The sequence below is a fragment of the Rhinoderma darwinii genome, chromosome 5 (assembly GCF_050947455.1).
Source record: "Rhinoderma darwinii isolate aRhiDar2 chromosome 5, aRhiDar2.hap1, whole genome shotgun sequence".
In the NCBI taxonomy this organism is placed as follows: Eukaryota; Metazoa; Chordata; class Amphibia; order Anura; family Rhinodermatidae; genus Rhinoderma; species Rhinoderma darwinii.
In genome coordinates this window covers 20,603,517-20,616,300 of record NC_134691.1, presented here as the reverse complement: position 1 = coordinate 20,616,300, position 12,784 = coordinate 20,603,517, and the positions used below count along the sequence as shown (strand labels likewise).

The following is a 12,784-nucleotide window of genomic DNA, read 5'->3' as shown; positions in this document are numbered from 1 at the left end:
ACAAAGAAATGTATAAAATAACTACAAAGAAATGTGTAAAATAACTATAAAGAAATGTATAAAATAACTATAAAGAAATGTATAAAATAACTATAATGAAATGTATAAAATAACTATAATGAAATGTATAAAATAACTACAAAGAAATGTATAAAATAACTATAATGAAATGTATAAAATAACTATAATGAAATGTATAAAATAACTATAATGAAATGTATAAAATAACTATAATGAAATGTATAAAATAACTATATTACTACAGGAGACTCCAACACCAGCTCCACCTGTAGAGGAAGAAGTGTCTTGGCTCCAGGAAAGCCTCATATGGATTCATGAAGTGAGTGCGACTTTTACCCTCTATAGTATCATTATTATTATAATTGCAGTATTGTTATCAGGAGTGAATATACTGAACCATAGGAGCTCTGTAGGGACCATACTATACGGAACCTATGGGACATACTGTAACATATATGTAGAAGCACTGGGACTCTATAGGGAATACAGTACCGTATAGGCTGCTGCATAGGGTCTCTATAGGACATACTGTAACATATATGTAGCTGCACTGGGGCTCTATAGGGAATACTGTACCATATAGGCAGCTGCACAATGGACCAGTAAACAGAGGGCCTGACCAGTGCTTCCCACTGCCTACTTTATGGCATATAAAGGATTGATAATGATTTCCATGGTTCATAATTATTGTTGTATTACAATCCACAAAATAAATTGGCGCACCATCCAAGAACTTCAGAGCCTCAACTTGAAGCTCCTGGTACGTAAAGCAAAACCTCTATCAGGGCCCTGACCCTCCCATGTGCCATTCTGGTGTCTATGTATGGGCCAGAGAGCCCTTTAGGTTCCAGTTTCCATGATCCTTGGTGCCACTGCTACCTCCACACCCCACTATAGCTGCGCCCCTGAAGATCTTTCTAGAAAGAGGCTTTATGTCCATCACCTCACTCTCAACAAACTAGCTGTTACATAAAAGCCTTGCTGTCTCTGTCCGCCCCTGATTGTTATTAGTGGGCACAATCTCCTATGTGCCCACTCACCCCTCCCCCACCTCTGCTCCCTGGGAATCTGTTGTCAATCAAGCACACAGTAATATAGAGGGAAGGGCTGAAGTCTCCTCCTATAACCTTTTTTAATACTCCTGGTTTCTTTTTGTAATATAAATATAAGATTCATTCACTTGTATAAGGTCAATAACACTTTAATAACCGTTTCCTTATTTGTTGCAGAATCTGGAGTCCTATAATTTTGGGCCTCCCTATGACGGCTTATGGATCAAGCTCTTTCTATGCCTTGGATATTGGACGGCTATCTTTCTACTTGACGCCAGCCTTATCGATCCTATTAGTTATATAATGGAGTGGATTCAAGAAGTGGATGAATTCCCTGATATTGAGGGAATGGAAGAGATTATAGATATATTGAGATTTTTTTTATAAATCTAATATCCAGGTGATTTTTTTTTTTCTTGCAGCCCGGCGCCATCTTCTATGCCTGTCATTTCCAACTCTATGGGCTAGTGGGCGAGAAAATAACACCTGAAACATGATGATGACACAACTAGGTCTCCCTCTGTTCCTTGAATACATGAATTGAACTCGGTCGAAATTTGGCAAAAGTACAGATTGACCAAAATTTTAAACTTTTGGGGTTCATAGTGCACGGAATCATGTCAAAGTGGCGGCCCCTGCATAGTGACGGCCGCCATTTTACAATTTAGAATAAGGATCCCATGACCCTAGGCAGGCTTCCCCATAAGAACTTGCAGACAGCTATCCCAAAATGCACTGCGGTTACCCCTCCGTCTAGCACAGCCAATTATATAAAATGCCAAACCAGAAAATGCTACAGGTTTGGAAACAGTCCTAGAAGAGATCAAAGAGTCAAACACGATTTTTCAGGGCAATCAGGGCACTTGCGGTTCTCGGCAAAATGTATTTAGACGGAATCAAACGGCCCTATTTGATCAAAACGGACCCGAAATGAATTTTGGGAAATTTCTATTCTAAATATATTTCTATGATTTCTGATCAGTGTGATCGTCTGATATCAACCTCAACCTCAATGTCCTTTAATTCTACTATACATAGTTATACTATATTCACACCACGCTTTATGTATATATATATATATATATATATATATATATATATATGCCGGGAAATGCTCCAGACGTATATGACAAACGTGTCCATAGCCTATCACGGGTTCAATGTATGCCTTTCGTCATATATTCGGAGACTACGTATATGTTGTCATTCTTTTTAGTACTGTAGTGGAATACGTAGTTGATCATGCTTTTTGATACAAAGGGATACTGCAAACATTTAATTTTTCTACAATTGGGGTCAATGGGTGATATATGTAACTGCATGCTATTGTCAGGGTTCCTTTTCCCTGTTATTCCACATCGAATAACCACCTCTGTAAATTGGAAACTGAGGGCATGCATGGAAGAAATATACCAGACAGAGTTGTTGGTAAAGATCTTCCCTCAGTGAAGTAGGAAGTACAACTGAACTTTATTAAACAAAGAATTACAAGTTTCCTCCCTAGAGATGTGGGACGTGCTTAAGCCCCATTGGCTCTATCCAGTTGTGAGTTCATCTGTACCCTCCTCTTGCATTCCAGGGGCGGTGTCTTCCATAGGCGTGTTCCTTATGCAGACTCCACCTTGTTGCATACATTCAAATTCTTTGTGAAATATACTGATATTTAGTTTATGTAAGGTAATAATGTTTTTGCAAGCAATATACAGGCTGATGATCCCTGACACTATAGGGATCGATATTATACATTCTGGTACTTATTTATTCGCCACAAATCAGAATCAAGGCTTTAGTTTTCAAAATTGTCATAAAATCTTTAATTTTCATTGTTTTGTTCAGAATGACTTATATTTTCGTTTTCTCCAACAGATATTATCATCGATACCGGCCTATCAGGCTTTTACAGCGTTTGTATTATTTCTGGGAGAAGTTTCCTTATCCTTATCATTAATAAATCATCATTCCGCCCAAATATTTCGCATTATTTTGATACATAGTTGATAAGATTAAAAAAAGACGCCGGTCCATCAAGTCCAATCTATAACCCTACCGTGATGATCCAGAGGAAGATAAAAAACCCCATGAGGTTGATGCCAATTGCTTCATTTGGGGGGAAATTCTTCCCTGACTCTAAATATGGCAATCAGAATAAATCCCGGGATCAACGTCCCATCTCCAGAATCTAGGACTCATAACCTGTAATATTATATTTTTTAACCTCTTCACGCGCTGCGCCGCAACTGTACGTCCTGCAGAGGGCTTGCTTCCCGCACCAGGACGTACAGTTGCGGAGCGGTTCCCAGCGCAATCTGTCCTAACGGACAATGTACGGGAACCGTATTAATACACCCTTTATGGCCGCACCATTTCGCAAATTACAACAACTAACCCCCTATTTATTCTCTATGGGAGCGCCGGAAAAAGCAGAACACTGCACTCGGCTATCTCCGGCGCTCCCATAGAGAATGAATGGAGCGGCAGTGCGCATGCGAATGTAACTGGAATACGTGCGGCCACTAACAGGCTGCTTGACAGCCGCACTGAACATGGTGCCGGCGTGGTTGTTAGCTGCGTTGCGACCGTGTCAGGGCCACTCCGTGTGGCCTTACCCTTAGGCCGGATTCACACGAGCGTGTGCCTTTTGCGCATGAAAAAAACGCTGCCCTTTGCCTGCGCAAAATGCACTTGACAGCTCCGTGCGGCAGCAGCATATGATGTGCGGCAGCGTGACTTCAATGGGTGCGTGATGCGCGAAAAACGCTCAAAGAACGGACATGTCGTGACTTTTACGCAGCGGACCAACGCTGCATGAAAATCATGCACATGTCTGCACGGCCCCATAGACTAATATAGACCGTGCCACGCGTGTGAAAATCACGCGCGTTGCACGGACGTATATCCCATTCGTCTGAATAAGCCCTTAGAGATAATATTTGTAAGGGGAGAGCAACTTGATTATAAGGGTAGGAACACACAGGGTGGATACGTAAAACCACACAATGTATACGTCCTGAGAACCGCAGGGAATTTCACCTGAAAAACAGCACCAAATTTTGGTGCAGTTTTTTTGGCGGAAAGACTGCAGAAATAAATTAAAAAAAGCTAATACTCCCGGCCGTAGTCCCTCTCTCTCTCTCTGAGCGTAGCCCCGCCTCCTGCGATGACGCTGTAGTTCATGTGACTGCTGCAGCCTTTGATTGGCCTTTGATTGGCTGCAGCTGTCACATGCTATGCATCGTCATCCCTGGAGGCCGGGCTACGCTCAGAACAGAATATGCATCGCTATGACTACGGCCGGGTGTATTACCTTTTTTTTTCTCATTTGAGATTAACGATAAGCAAAGTTTTTATCATTGATCTTCTCCTTTATTAACACGGACCAAATATCATTATAATTGGTCAGAAACGAGCGAATCATGATGATAATTTGCTCAACTAAATAGGCCTGTAATGGGGGTATATTCAGGCTTAGTGCCTAGGGCAGCGTGAGCTGTGAATACGGCCCTGCTAAGGACGCAGATACTATTCAACACTATAGCAGAGCAGGGAGGTATCTCCCTGCTCTGCGATCTACTAGGCTGGTGGTTCCCAACATGAGGTTCCTATGAGATCCCTCCAGGGGTGCCGCGACACTCCTCTGGACAACTGCCACGGACGTGCTTTCCCTCCTCCTCATAGCGCGAAGTGGATGTGTGGAGAAGGAGTTTTTTTGCAGAACCCCTGTAGATGGCACCCCCCGACTAAATGGACAGAGACGTCAGGGGCTTCTCCTGGAGTGGAATCCCCGGTCACAGCGTCTGCAATGCTGAGGACAGGGATTCCGCTTCAGGAGTTAGTTGCCCGATGTCACTGTTCATATATGGACAGAGACATCAAGCACTCCGTCAAGGAGCGGAATCCCCAGCCACAGGGAGCTACAGTGGCGCTATCTACAGGAAGGGAGTGCTACCTACACAGGGTGTGTGTGGCACTACCTACAAGGGTGTGTGTGGCACTACAAGGGATCTGTGTGGCACTCCCTACACGGGGGCTGTGTGGCACTCCCTACACGGGGGCTGTGTGGCACTACCTACACAGGGGCTGTGTGGCACTCCCTACAAGGGGGCTGTGCGGCAAGGGGGTATTTGTGGCACTACTTACTAGGGATGCACAATGCATCGAAACTTCGATACTGTTTCGATACTGTGCATCCCCAAATGGTTCGAGCCACACAGCTAAGTATAGTAATACATGATGAATGAGAGCGGGGCTGCGGCTGTGTAATACAGCCATTACCCCGCTCCTGAATCCTGACAAGTGCGCGCCGCGAGGATGATGCAATGCGGCCAGCGCTGCACTAATGAGCGGCGGCACTGAAAACAGAACATGGCGGCCGCACTGCAAAACACCCCCATGAGAAGTCTTCGGTGTCTGCGCCGCCGCTCATTAGTGCAGCGCCTGCCGCATCACCTCATGCTGACCGCGCGTGTACTTAATGTCAGGAGCGGGGCAATGACTGTATTACACAGCCGCAGCCCCGCTCTATAACGGCGGAGATCAGAGAAACCGCTCATCTCCGCCGCTATTCTCCTGAATGCTGCGATCAAAGCTGACTGCAGCATTCAGGGGAAAGTGAGGAGGGGGGATGCCCCTGGATCGCGTCACAGGTAATTCCTGTGACGCGATCGAGGGCCATACCATATATGGGCAAACAGCCCAGGGTCTATTGAAGGACCCCAGGGCTGTCCTACCATATTTCCTGTTGTTAGGGCATACTTAGGTATGTCCTAACAACTGCCTGTGTACTATTTGTACACAGGCTAATGTACTGGCATATAGATATATGCCTGTGTACTATCAGTATATAGATATATGCCTGTGTGCTATCCGTATATAGATATATGCCTGTGTGCTATCCGTATATAGATATATGCCTGTGTGCTATCAGTATATAGATATATGCCTGTGTACTATCAGTATATAGATATATGCCTGTGTACTATCAGTATATAGATATATGCCTGTGTACTATCAGTATATAGATATATGCCTGTGTACTATCAGTATAAAGATATATGCCTGTGTACTATCAGTATATAGATATATGCCTGTGTACTATCAGTATAAAGATATATGCCTGTGTACTATCAGTATATAGATATATGCCTGTGTACTATCCGTATATAGATATATGCCTGTGTACTATCCGTATATAGATATATGCCTGTGTATTATCCGTATATAGATATATGCCTGTGTACTATCAGTATATAGATATATGCCTGTGTACTATCCGTATATAGATATATGCCTGTGTACTATCAGTATATAGATATATGCCTGTGTACTATCAGTATATAGATATATGCCTGTGTACTATCAGTATATAGATATATGCCTGTGTGCTATCAGTATATAGATATATGCCTGTGTACTATCCGTATATAGATATATGCCAGTGTACTATCAGTATATAGATATATGCCTGTGTGCTATCAGTATATAGATATATGCCTGTGTACTATCAGTATATAGATATATGCCTGTGTACTATCAGTATATAGATATATGCCTGTGTACTATCCGTATATAGATATATGCCTGTGTATTATCCGTATATAGATATATGCCTGTGTGCTATCCGTATATAGATATATGCCTGTGTACTATCAGTATATAGATATATGCCTGTGTGCTATCCGTATATAGATATATGCCTGTGTACTATCAGTATATAGATATATGCCTGTGTGCTATCAGTATATAGATATATGCCTGTGTACTATCAGTATATAGATATATGCCTGTGTGCTATCCGTATATAGATATATGCCTGTGTACTATCAGTATATAGATATATGCCTGTGTGCTATCCGTATATAGATATATGCCTGTGTACTATCAGTATATAGATATATGCCTGTGTACTATCAGTATATAGATATATGCCTGTGTACTATCAGTATATAGATATATGCCTGTGTACTATCAGTATATAGATATATGCCTGTGTACTATCAGTATATAGATATATGCCTGTGTGCTATCAGTATATAGATATATGCCCGTACATTAAAGTTTAAAAATAAAGTAATGTTAAATATAAAAAAATACACATACGCCTTTTTTTTACAATAATCATTAAAATAAGCCTCATAAAATATTGACACATTCGGTATCGGCGCGGCCGTAATAACCTGCACAACAATTTTTTGGCGTCATTTATGATGTGTGCGCTTTAAAAAAAAACGAAAAAAAAACTTCTTTCACTTATTAATGTGAGGCCGGAGGTGCGATGAATTTAACCCCCATGTGCCTCACATTAATAGTAATTAACCCCATCATGTACCTCACACATTAACCCATTATGACTGAGAAACATGATGGGGTTAATTACTATTAATGTGAGGCAAATGGAGGTTAAATTCATCATCACACCTCGCGCCTCACATCAGAAAATGGAAGAACTTTTTTTATTACTGTTGGCGAAGAATCGTTTTGGTATCAAAATCGCAATAATACACGAAGTATCGGTATCAAAGTCCAAATTCAGGTATCGTGACATCCCTACTACCTACAAAGGGGCTGTGTGGCACTACCTACAAGGGGGCCGTGTGGCACTACCTACAAGCGGGCTGTGTGGCACTACCTACAAGGGGGCTGTGCGGCATGACCTACAAGGGGGCTGTGCGGCATGACCTACAAGGAGAAAACCGCTCTGGAATTTCAGCCGTAATGGCATGTGCAGGCGCTTTTCGCTGCGTCCATGACGGACGTAATTGGAGCTGTTTTTCCATGGAGTCAAGGGAAAACTGCTCCAATTACGTCTCAAGAAGTGACAGGCTTTTCTTTGACGCGGGCGTCTTTTTTACGCACCGTCTTTTGACAGCGGCGCGTAAAAAAAATTACCGTCGGCACAGAACATCGTAAGACCCATTCAAATGAATGGGCAGATGTTTGCCAACGCTTTTGAGCCGCATTTTTGGACGTAATTCGGGGCTAAATCGCCAGAATTACGTCCGTAAATAGTGTGTGTGAACCCAGCCTTACTGTGAGTGGGGGAGCTGATGGTCATTTTACTGTGAGTGGGGGGGGGAGCTGATGGTCATTTTACTGTGAGTGGGGGGGGCTGATGGTCATTTTACTGTGAGTGGGGGGCTGATGGTCATTTTACTGTGAGTGGGGTGGCTGATGGTCATTTTACTGTGAGTGGAGGGGCTAATGGTGATTTTACTGTGAGTGGGGGGGCTGATGGTCATTTTACTGTGAGTGGGGGGGCTGATGGTCATTTTACTGTGAGTGGGGGGGGTTGATGGTCATTTTACTGTGAGTGGAGGGGCTGATGGTGATTTTACTGTGAGTGGAGGGGCTGATGGTCATTTTACTATGAGTGGGGGCTGATGGTTATTTCACTGTGAGTGGGGGGGGGGCTGATGGTCTTCAAGTGGTTTCCACCTCTGACCTCCAATTGAAACTAATAGTAGGAAGAAAATAGCTGTGGCGCTCGTTTGGAGCTTTTTTTGCTGCGTCTTTTGCATTCGCTTCAACGGCTTAAAAAAAAACCGCAAAAAAACCCCATCAAATAACGCTGTCAATTCAAAAGCAGATTTTTTTTAGCTATTTTCTGTCTTTCTCTAAACAATTTTTGGTAGGGGGACCATGAGGAATATTTTTTTTTCCAGGGTTGGCTCAAGTCCGAAAAGGTTGGGAAACTCTGTAGCAGGCTACGGCGGCGCCTGCAGCCTATGAGGCGCAGGGACAGTTGGCGTGATGACATCTCTGGATCAAGCCGGCCTACGCAAGGATCCTGTCAGGTGGAGGTGGGGGGCAGTATGGCACTGTCTACAAGGGGGATGTGGGGGCTGTATGTCACGTTCTACAATGGGGAGGTGGGTGCTGTATGACACTGTCTACAAGGGGGCGGTGGGGGACACTGTGTACAAGAGGGAGGTGGGGCTGTATGACACTACAAGGGGCAGATGGGGGCTGTATGGCACTGTCTACAAGGAGGAGGTGGGGGATTATGGCACTGTCTACAGGGAGGCTGTACGGCACAATCTACAGGGGGCACTTTCTACTAGGGGGGCTGTGGGGGCATTCTACTCTGTGGAGGCCACTAAGCGGACATCATACTGTGTAGGGGCACTACAAGGGGCAATATAATGTGTGTGGCACTTAGGGGGCATAACACTGTGTGGGCACAATTGGAGGACAAAATACTGTGTCCTTGAATGCGTTATAATATATTACATTATTAAATATTATTATTATACTGTGTGTGGGGCAATAAAGGGGCATTACACTTTGTGGGGGCACTATATAGGGCATTATACTGTGGGGAGGAATTATGCTTTTTTATGGGGCATTTTTTATAATGGCGTGGGGCGCCGAAAGATAATTTCGCACGGGGCGCCATCTACCCTAAGGCCGGCCCTGCCCCCTTACAAGCGTCCAAGGGGTTAGTTATATATACCAACAAATCATCTGCATAAGCTGCAGTTTTATGCTCAACATCTCCCACCTTAAGGCCTTTAATAGTGGGGGTTTGTCGTATCTTCAGTAGCAATGTTTCTATTGCGAGTATAAACCGAGTGGGAGATAAAGGGCATCCCTGACCAATGGCGGATCATCACATGGGCGGTTCGGGCGGCCGCCCGAGGCACTCAGGGGGCCCATTGCTGCCCGAACTGCACATAATCGTAAAAACTATGCAGCGCAGTTGCGCTGCTAACTGTCACTGCAGAGAGAAGGTGCAGGCAGAACAATTCGGGGCGGGCTTAGCCGGGATAGTGAAAGTTACCTCTCTACATAAATGTGCTCCGAATTGAAGGCTAAAGGACCTTTGATGACGTCGTGCCCATGTGACCCCCGCCCACCAATCAGGTCCGTCTATCACGGTGAAGAAGGCCCGCCCACCAGTCAAGTTTTTACACAGAGCTCCAGGCTGGTGAGTGCTTTTCCAAACCCCCATCCCTTCATCACTCACTCCATCTGTTCATCCCTCCATAACTCACTCCCCCCCTTCATCACTGCTGTGTGTGTAACGCTTTATACAGGGGGCTGTGTGTGTGTGTGTGACGCTATATACAGTGGGATGTGTGTGTGTGACGCTATATACAGGGGGATGTGTGTGTGTGACGCTATATACAGGGGGATGTGTGTGTGGTGCTATATACAGGGGGATGTGTGTGTGACGCTATATACAGGGGGATGTGTGTGTGACGCTATATACAGGGGGATGTGTGTGTGACGCTATATACAGGGGCTGTGTGTGTGACGCTATATACAGGGGGATGTGTGTGTGACGCTATATACAGGGGGCTGTGTGTGTGACGCTATATACAGGGGGCTGTGTGTGTGACGCTATATACAGGGGGATGTGTGTGTGTGTGTGACGCTATATACAGGGGGCTGTGTGTGTGACGCTATATACAGGGGGCTGTGTGTGTGTGTGATGCTATATACAGGGGGCTGTGTGTGTGACGCTATATACAGGGGGATGTGTGTGTGTGTGACGCTATATACAGGGCGCTGTGTGTGTGACGCTATATACAGGGGGATGTGTGTGTGTGTGACGCTATATACAGGGGGATGTGTGTGTGTGACGCTATATACAGGGGGATGTGTGTGTGACGCTATATACAGGGGGATGTGTGTGTGACGCTATATACAGGGGGATGTGTGTGTGTGACGCTATATACAGGGGGATGTGTGTGTGATTCTATATATAGGGGATGTGTGTGTGTGACGCTATATACAGGGGCGTTTGTGCACGTGGTGCTTTACTATACAGTGTTTGACACAATTATATTCCGGGGTGCAGTGTATGGTGCGATTATATTTAGAGGCACAGTGTATGGCACTATGATCATTTTGTTTTCGTTTATATGTGTAGAAATGTTGGAAAAGTGAGCAACAGAAGACATCTAAGTGGCAAATTCTGCAGAAATGGGTCATGGCCGGGAGAAGTCGTCATGAAGTCTGGACCGGATGGAGAAGAAAAGAGGAATAAAGTTACCAGAATCTGAGAAGTTGTCACCTGTGAGTCACTAGATTTATAGAGAATCTGTCACCTCTCCTGACATGTGTATTATAGGAAATCCTTGTGTTTCACTAAAAGTTTTTGTGCAGTCCAGGACTGATAGACAAATGTGTGTTACCATTCCCCTTGTTAGGAGGATGTGTCCCTGCACAGTGTGATACTGTCAGCGATGGTTGGAGACTGTCAGTATGTAGGGACAAAGCCAGACAAGGGGAATCGTAACACCCATTTGTTAATGCTTGCTCAAAAAGATAGTGTTACGGCTCGGCGGGGGAGAAGGGGGGCCCAAGTTTGGGTAACAGCCCAGGGCCTATAGTCTACTTAATCCGCCACTGTCCCTGACGTGTACCATTCCGGATAGGGAAGGAATCTGAAAAGGTGCCATTCACTTTTGCTGTGGGAATCGTGTATAGTGAAAAAATTGCATCTATGAATTGTTGTGGGAAACCAAATTTATTGAGAGCAGCTTTTAGGAATGTCCAATCAATGCGTTCAAAAGCTTTTTCTGCATCCGTACCAAGTAGTATCAGAGGTGTCTTATGTTGTTTCACAAAATACATGGCATGAATGGTTCTTGTAGTATTAAACTTTCCCTCCCTCCCTGGGACAAATCCCACTTGTTCTGCTCCTACCAATTTGGGGAGAAAATAATTAATGCGTGTTGATAACATTTTTGCCCACCATTTTACATCTGAATTTAATAGGGAAATAGGCCTGTAACTGCTACACCTTCCCAGACCCTTCCCCTCCTTAGGAATTATCGTGATGTTGGCTGCTAATGTTTGGGCAGGGAAATGTGAACCTTACAAAATGTCATTGCAGACGGAAAGAAAGTATGGTAACAGGGTTTGTTTCCATTTTTTATAATAAATAATAGGGAGCCCGTCAGGACCAGGGCTCTTCCCGTTCGGTATGGATATCAACAATTTTTCTAGTTCCTCTAAAGTAAACGGGGCCACCAAAGAAGATTGTTCCTCTTCTGTCAAGGAAGGAGCATCAATGGAATTGAAATATTTTCGTATGGCTTCAACATGCGAAACCTGAGTAGACTGAGCAGGCTCTTTTTTAAGGTTGTACAACTCTGAATAGAATGTCCGCAATTCTTGAGCTATTTGATCAGTCTCAGTTGTTTTCCGATCCAATTGACCTTTTATAGAGGAAATAAATGTTTTCCCTCTTTGTTATTTAATAAGATTGGACATCATCTTGTTCCCTTTATCCCCGTGTGCATATGCTTTATATTTAAGTAATTGAAGGGATTTAGCGGAACGTACATTCAGGATCTTTTTGAGTTTCTGGCTGAGATTTTGTAGTTCTATCTGAACGGAGTCCAACTGTGATCTTTTATGTACGTTTTCTAGGGAAGATATTTGGCCTAACACAGCATTTATAAGTTGCGACCTCTGTTTCTTTACCCTAGACCCCAAGGCAATAAGATCCCCCCTTACAAAGGCTTTGTGTGTTTCCCAAAGGATAGGTTGCGAAATAAGAGGGTCGTCATTAAAAAACTCCTTCAATTTACCCTCTAACTTGTGTACATCTTTAGATTTTTCGAGTAGGGTATCGTTAAGTCTCCAGTTCCATCCTCTAACAGGTAGCTCTTTTAAGATGAACTTAACAGAGACCAGAGCATGGTCCGAAATTGTAATGTTCCCTATCGAAGAGGAACAAACCTGGGGCAGGTACTTCTTAG

General features: G+C 44.0%; 1 long non-coding RNA gene across 1 annotated transcript; it reads left to right on the top strand.

Moving 5' to 3' along the window:
- The first annotated feature begins 268 nt into the window (after nt 1–268).
- LOC142652327 (uncharacterized) lies at nt 269–3,042 on the top strand. The gene is made up of 3 exons (XR_012847813.1): nt 269–340; nt 1,251–1,473; nt 2,940–3,042. It is a non-coding gene; the product is annotated as an uncharacterized LOC142652327 (long non-coding RNA).
- The last annotated feature ends 9,742 nt before the right edge of the window (nt 3,043–12,784 follow it).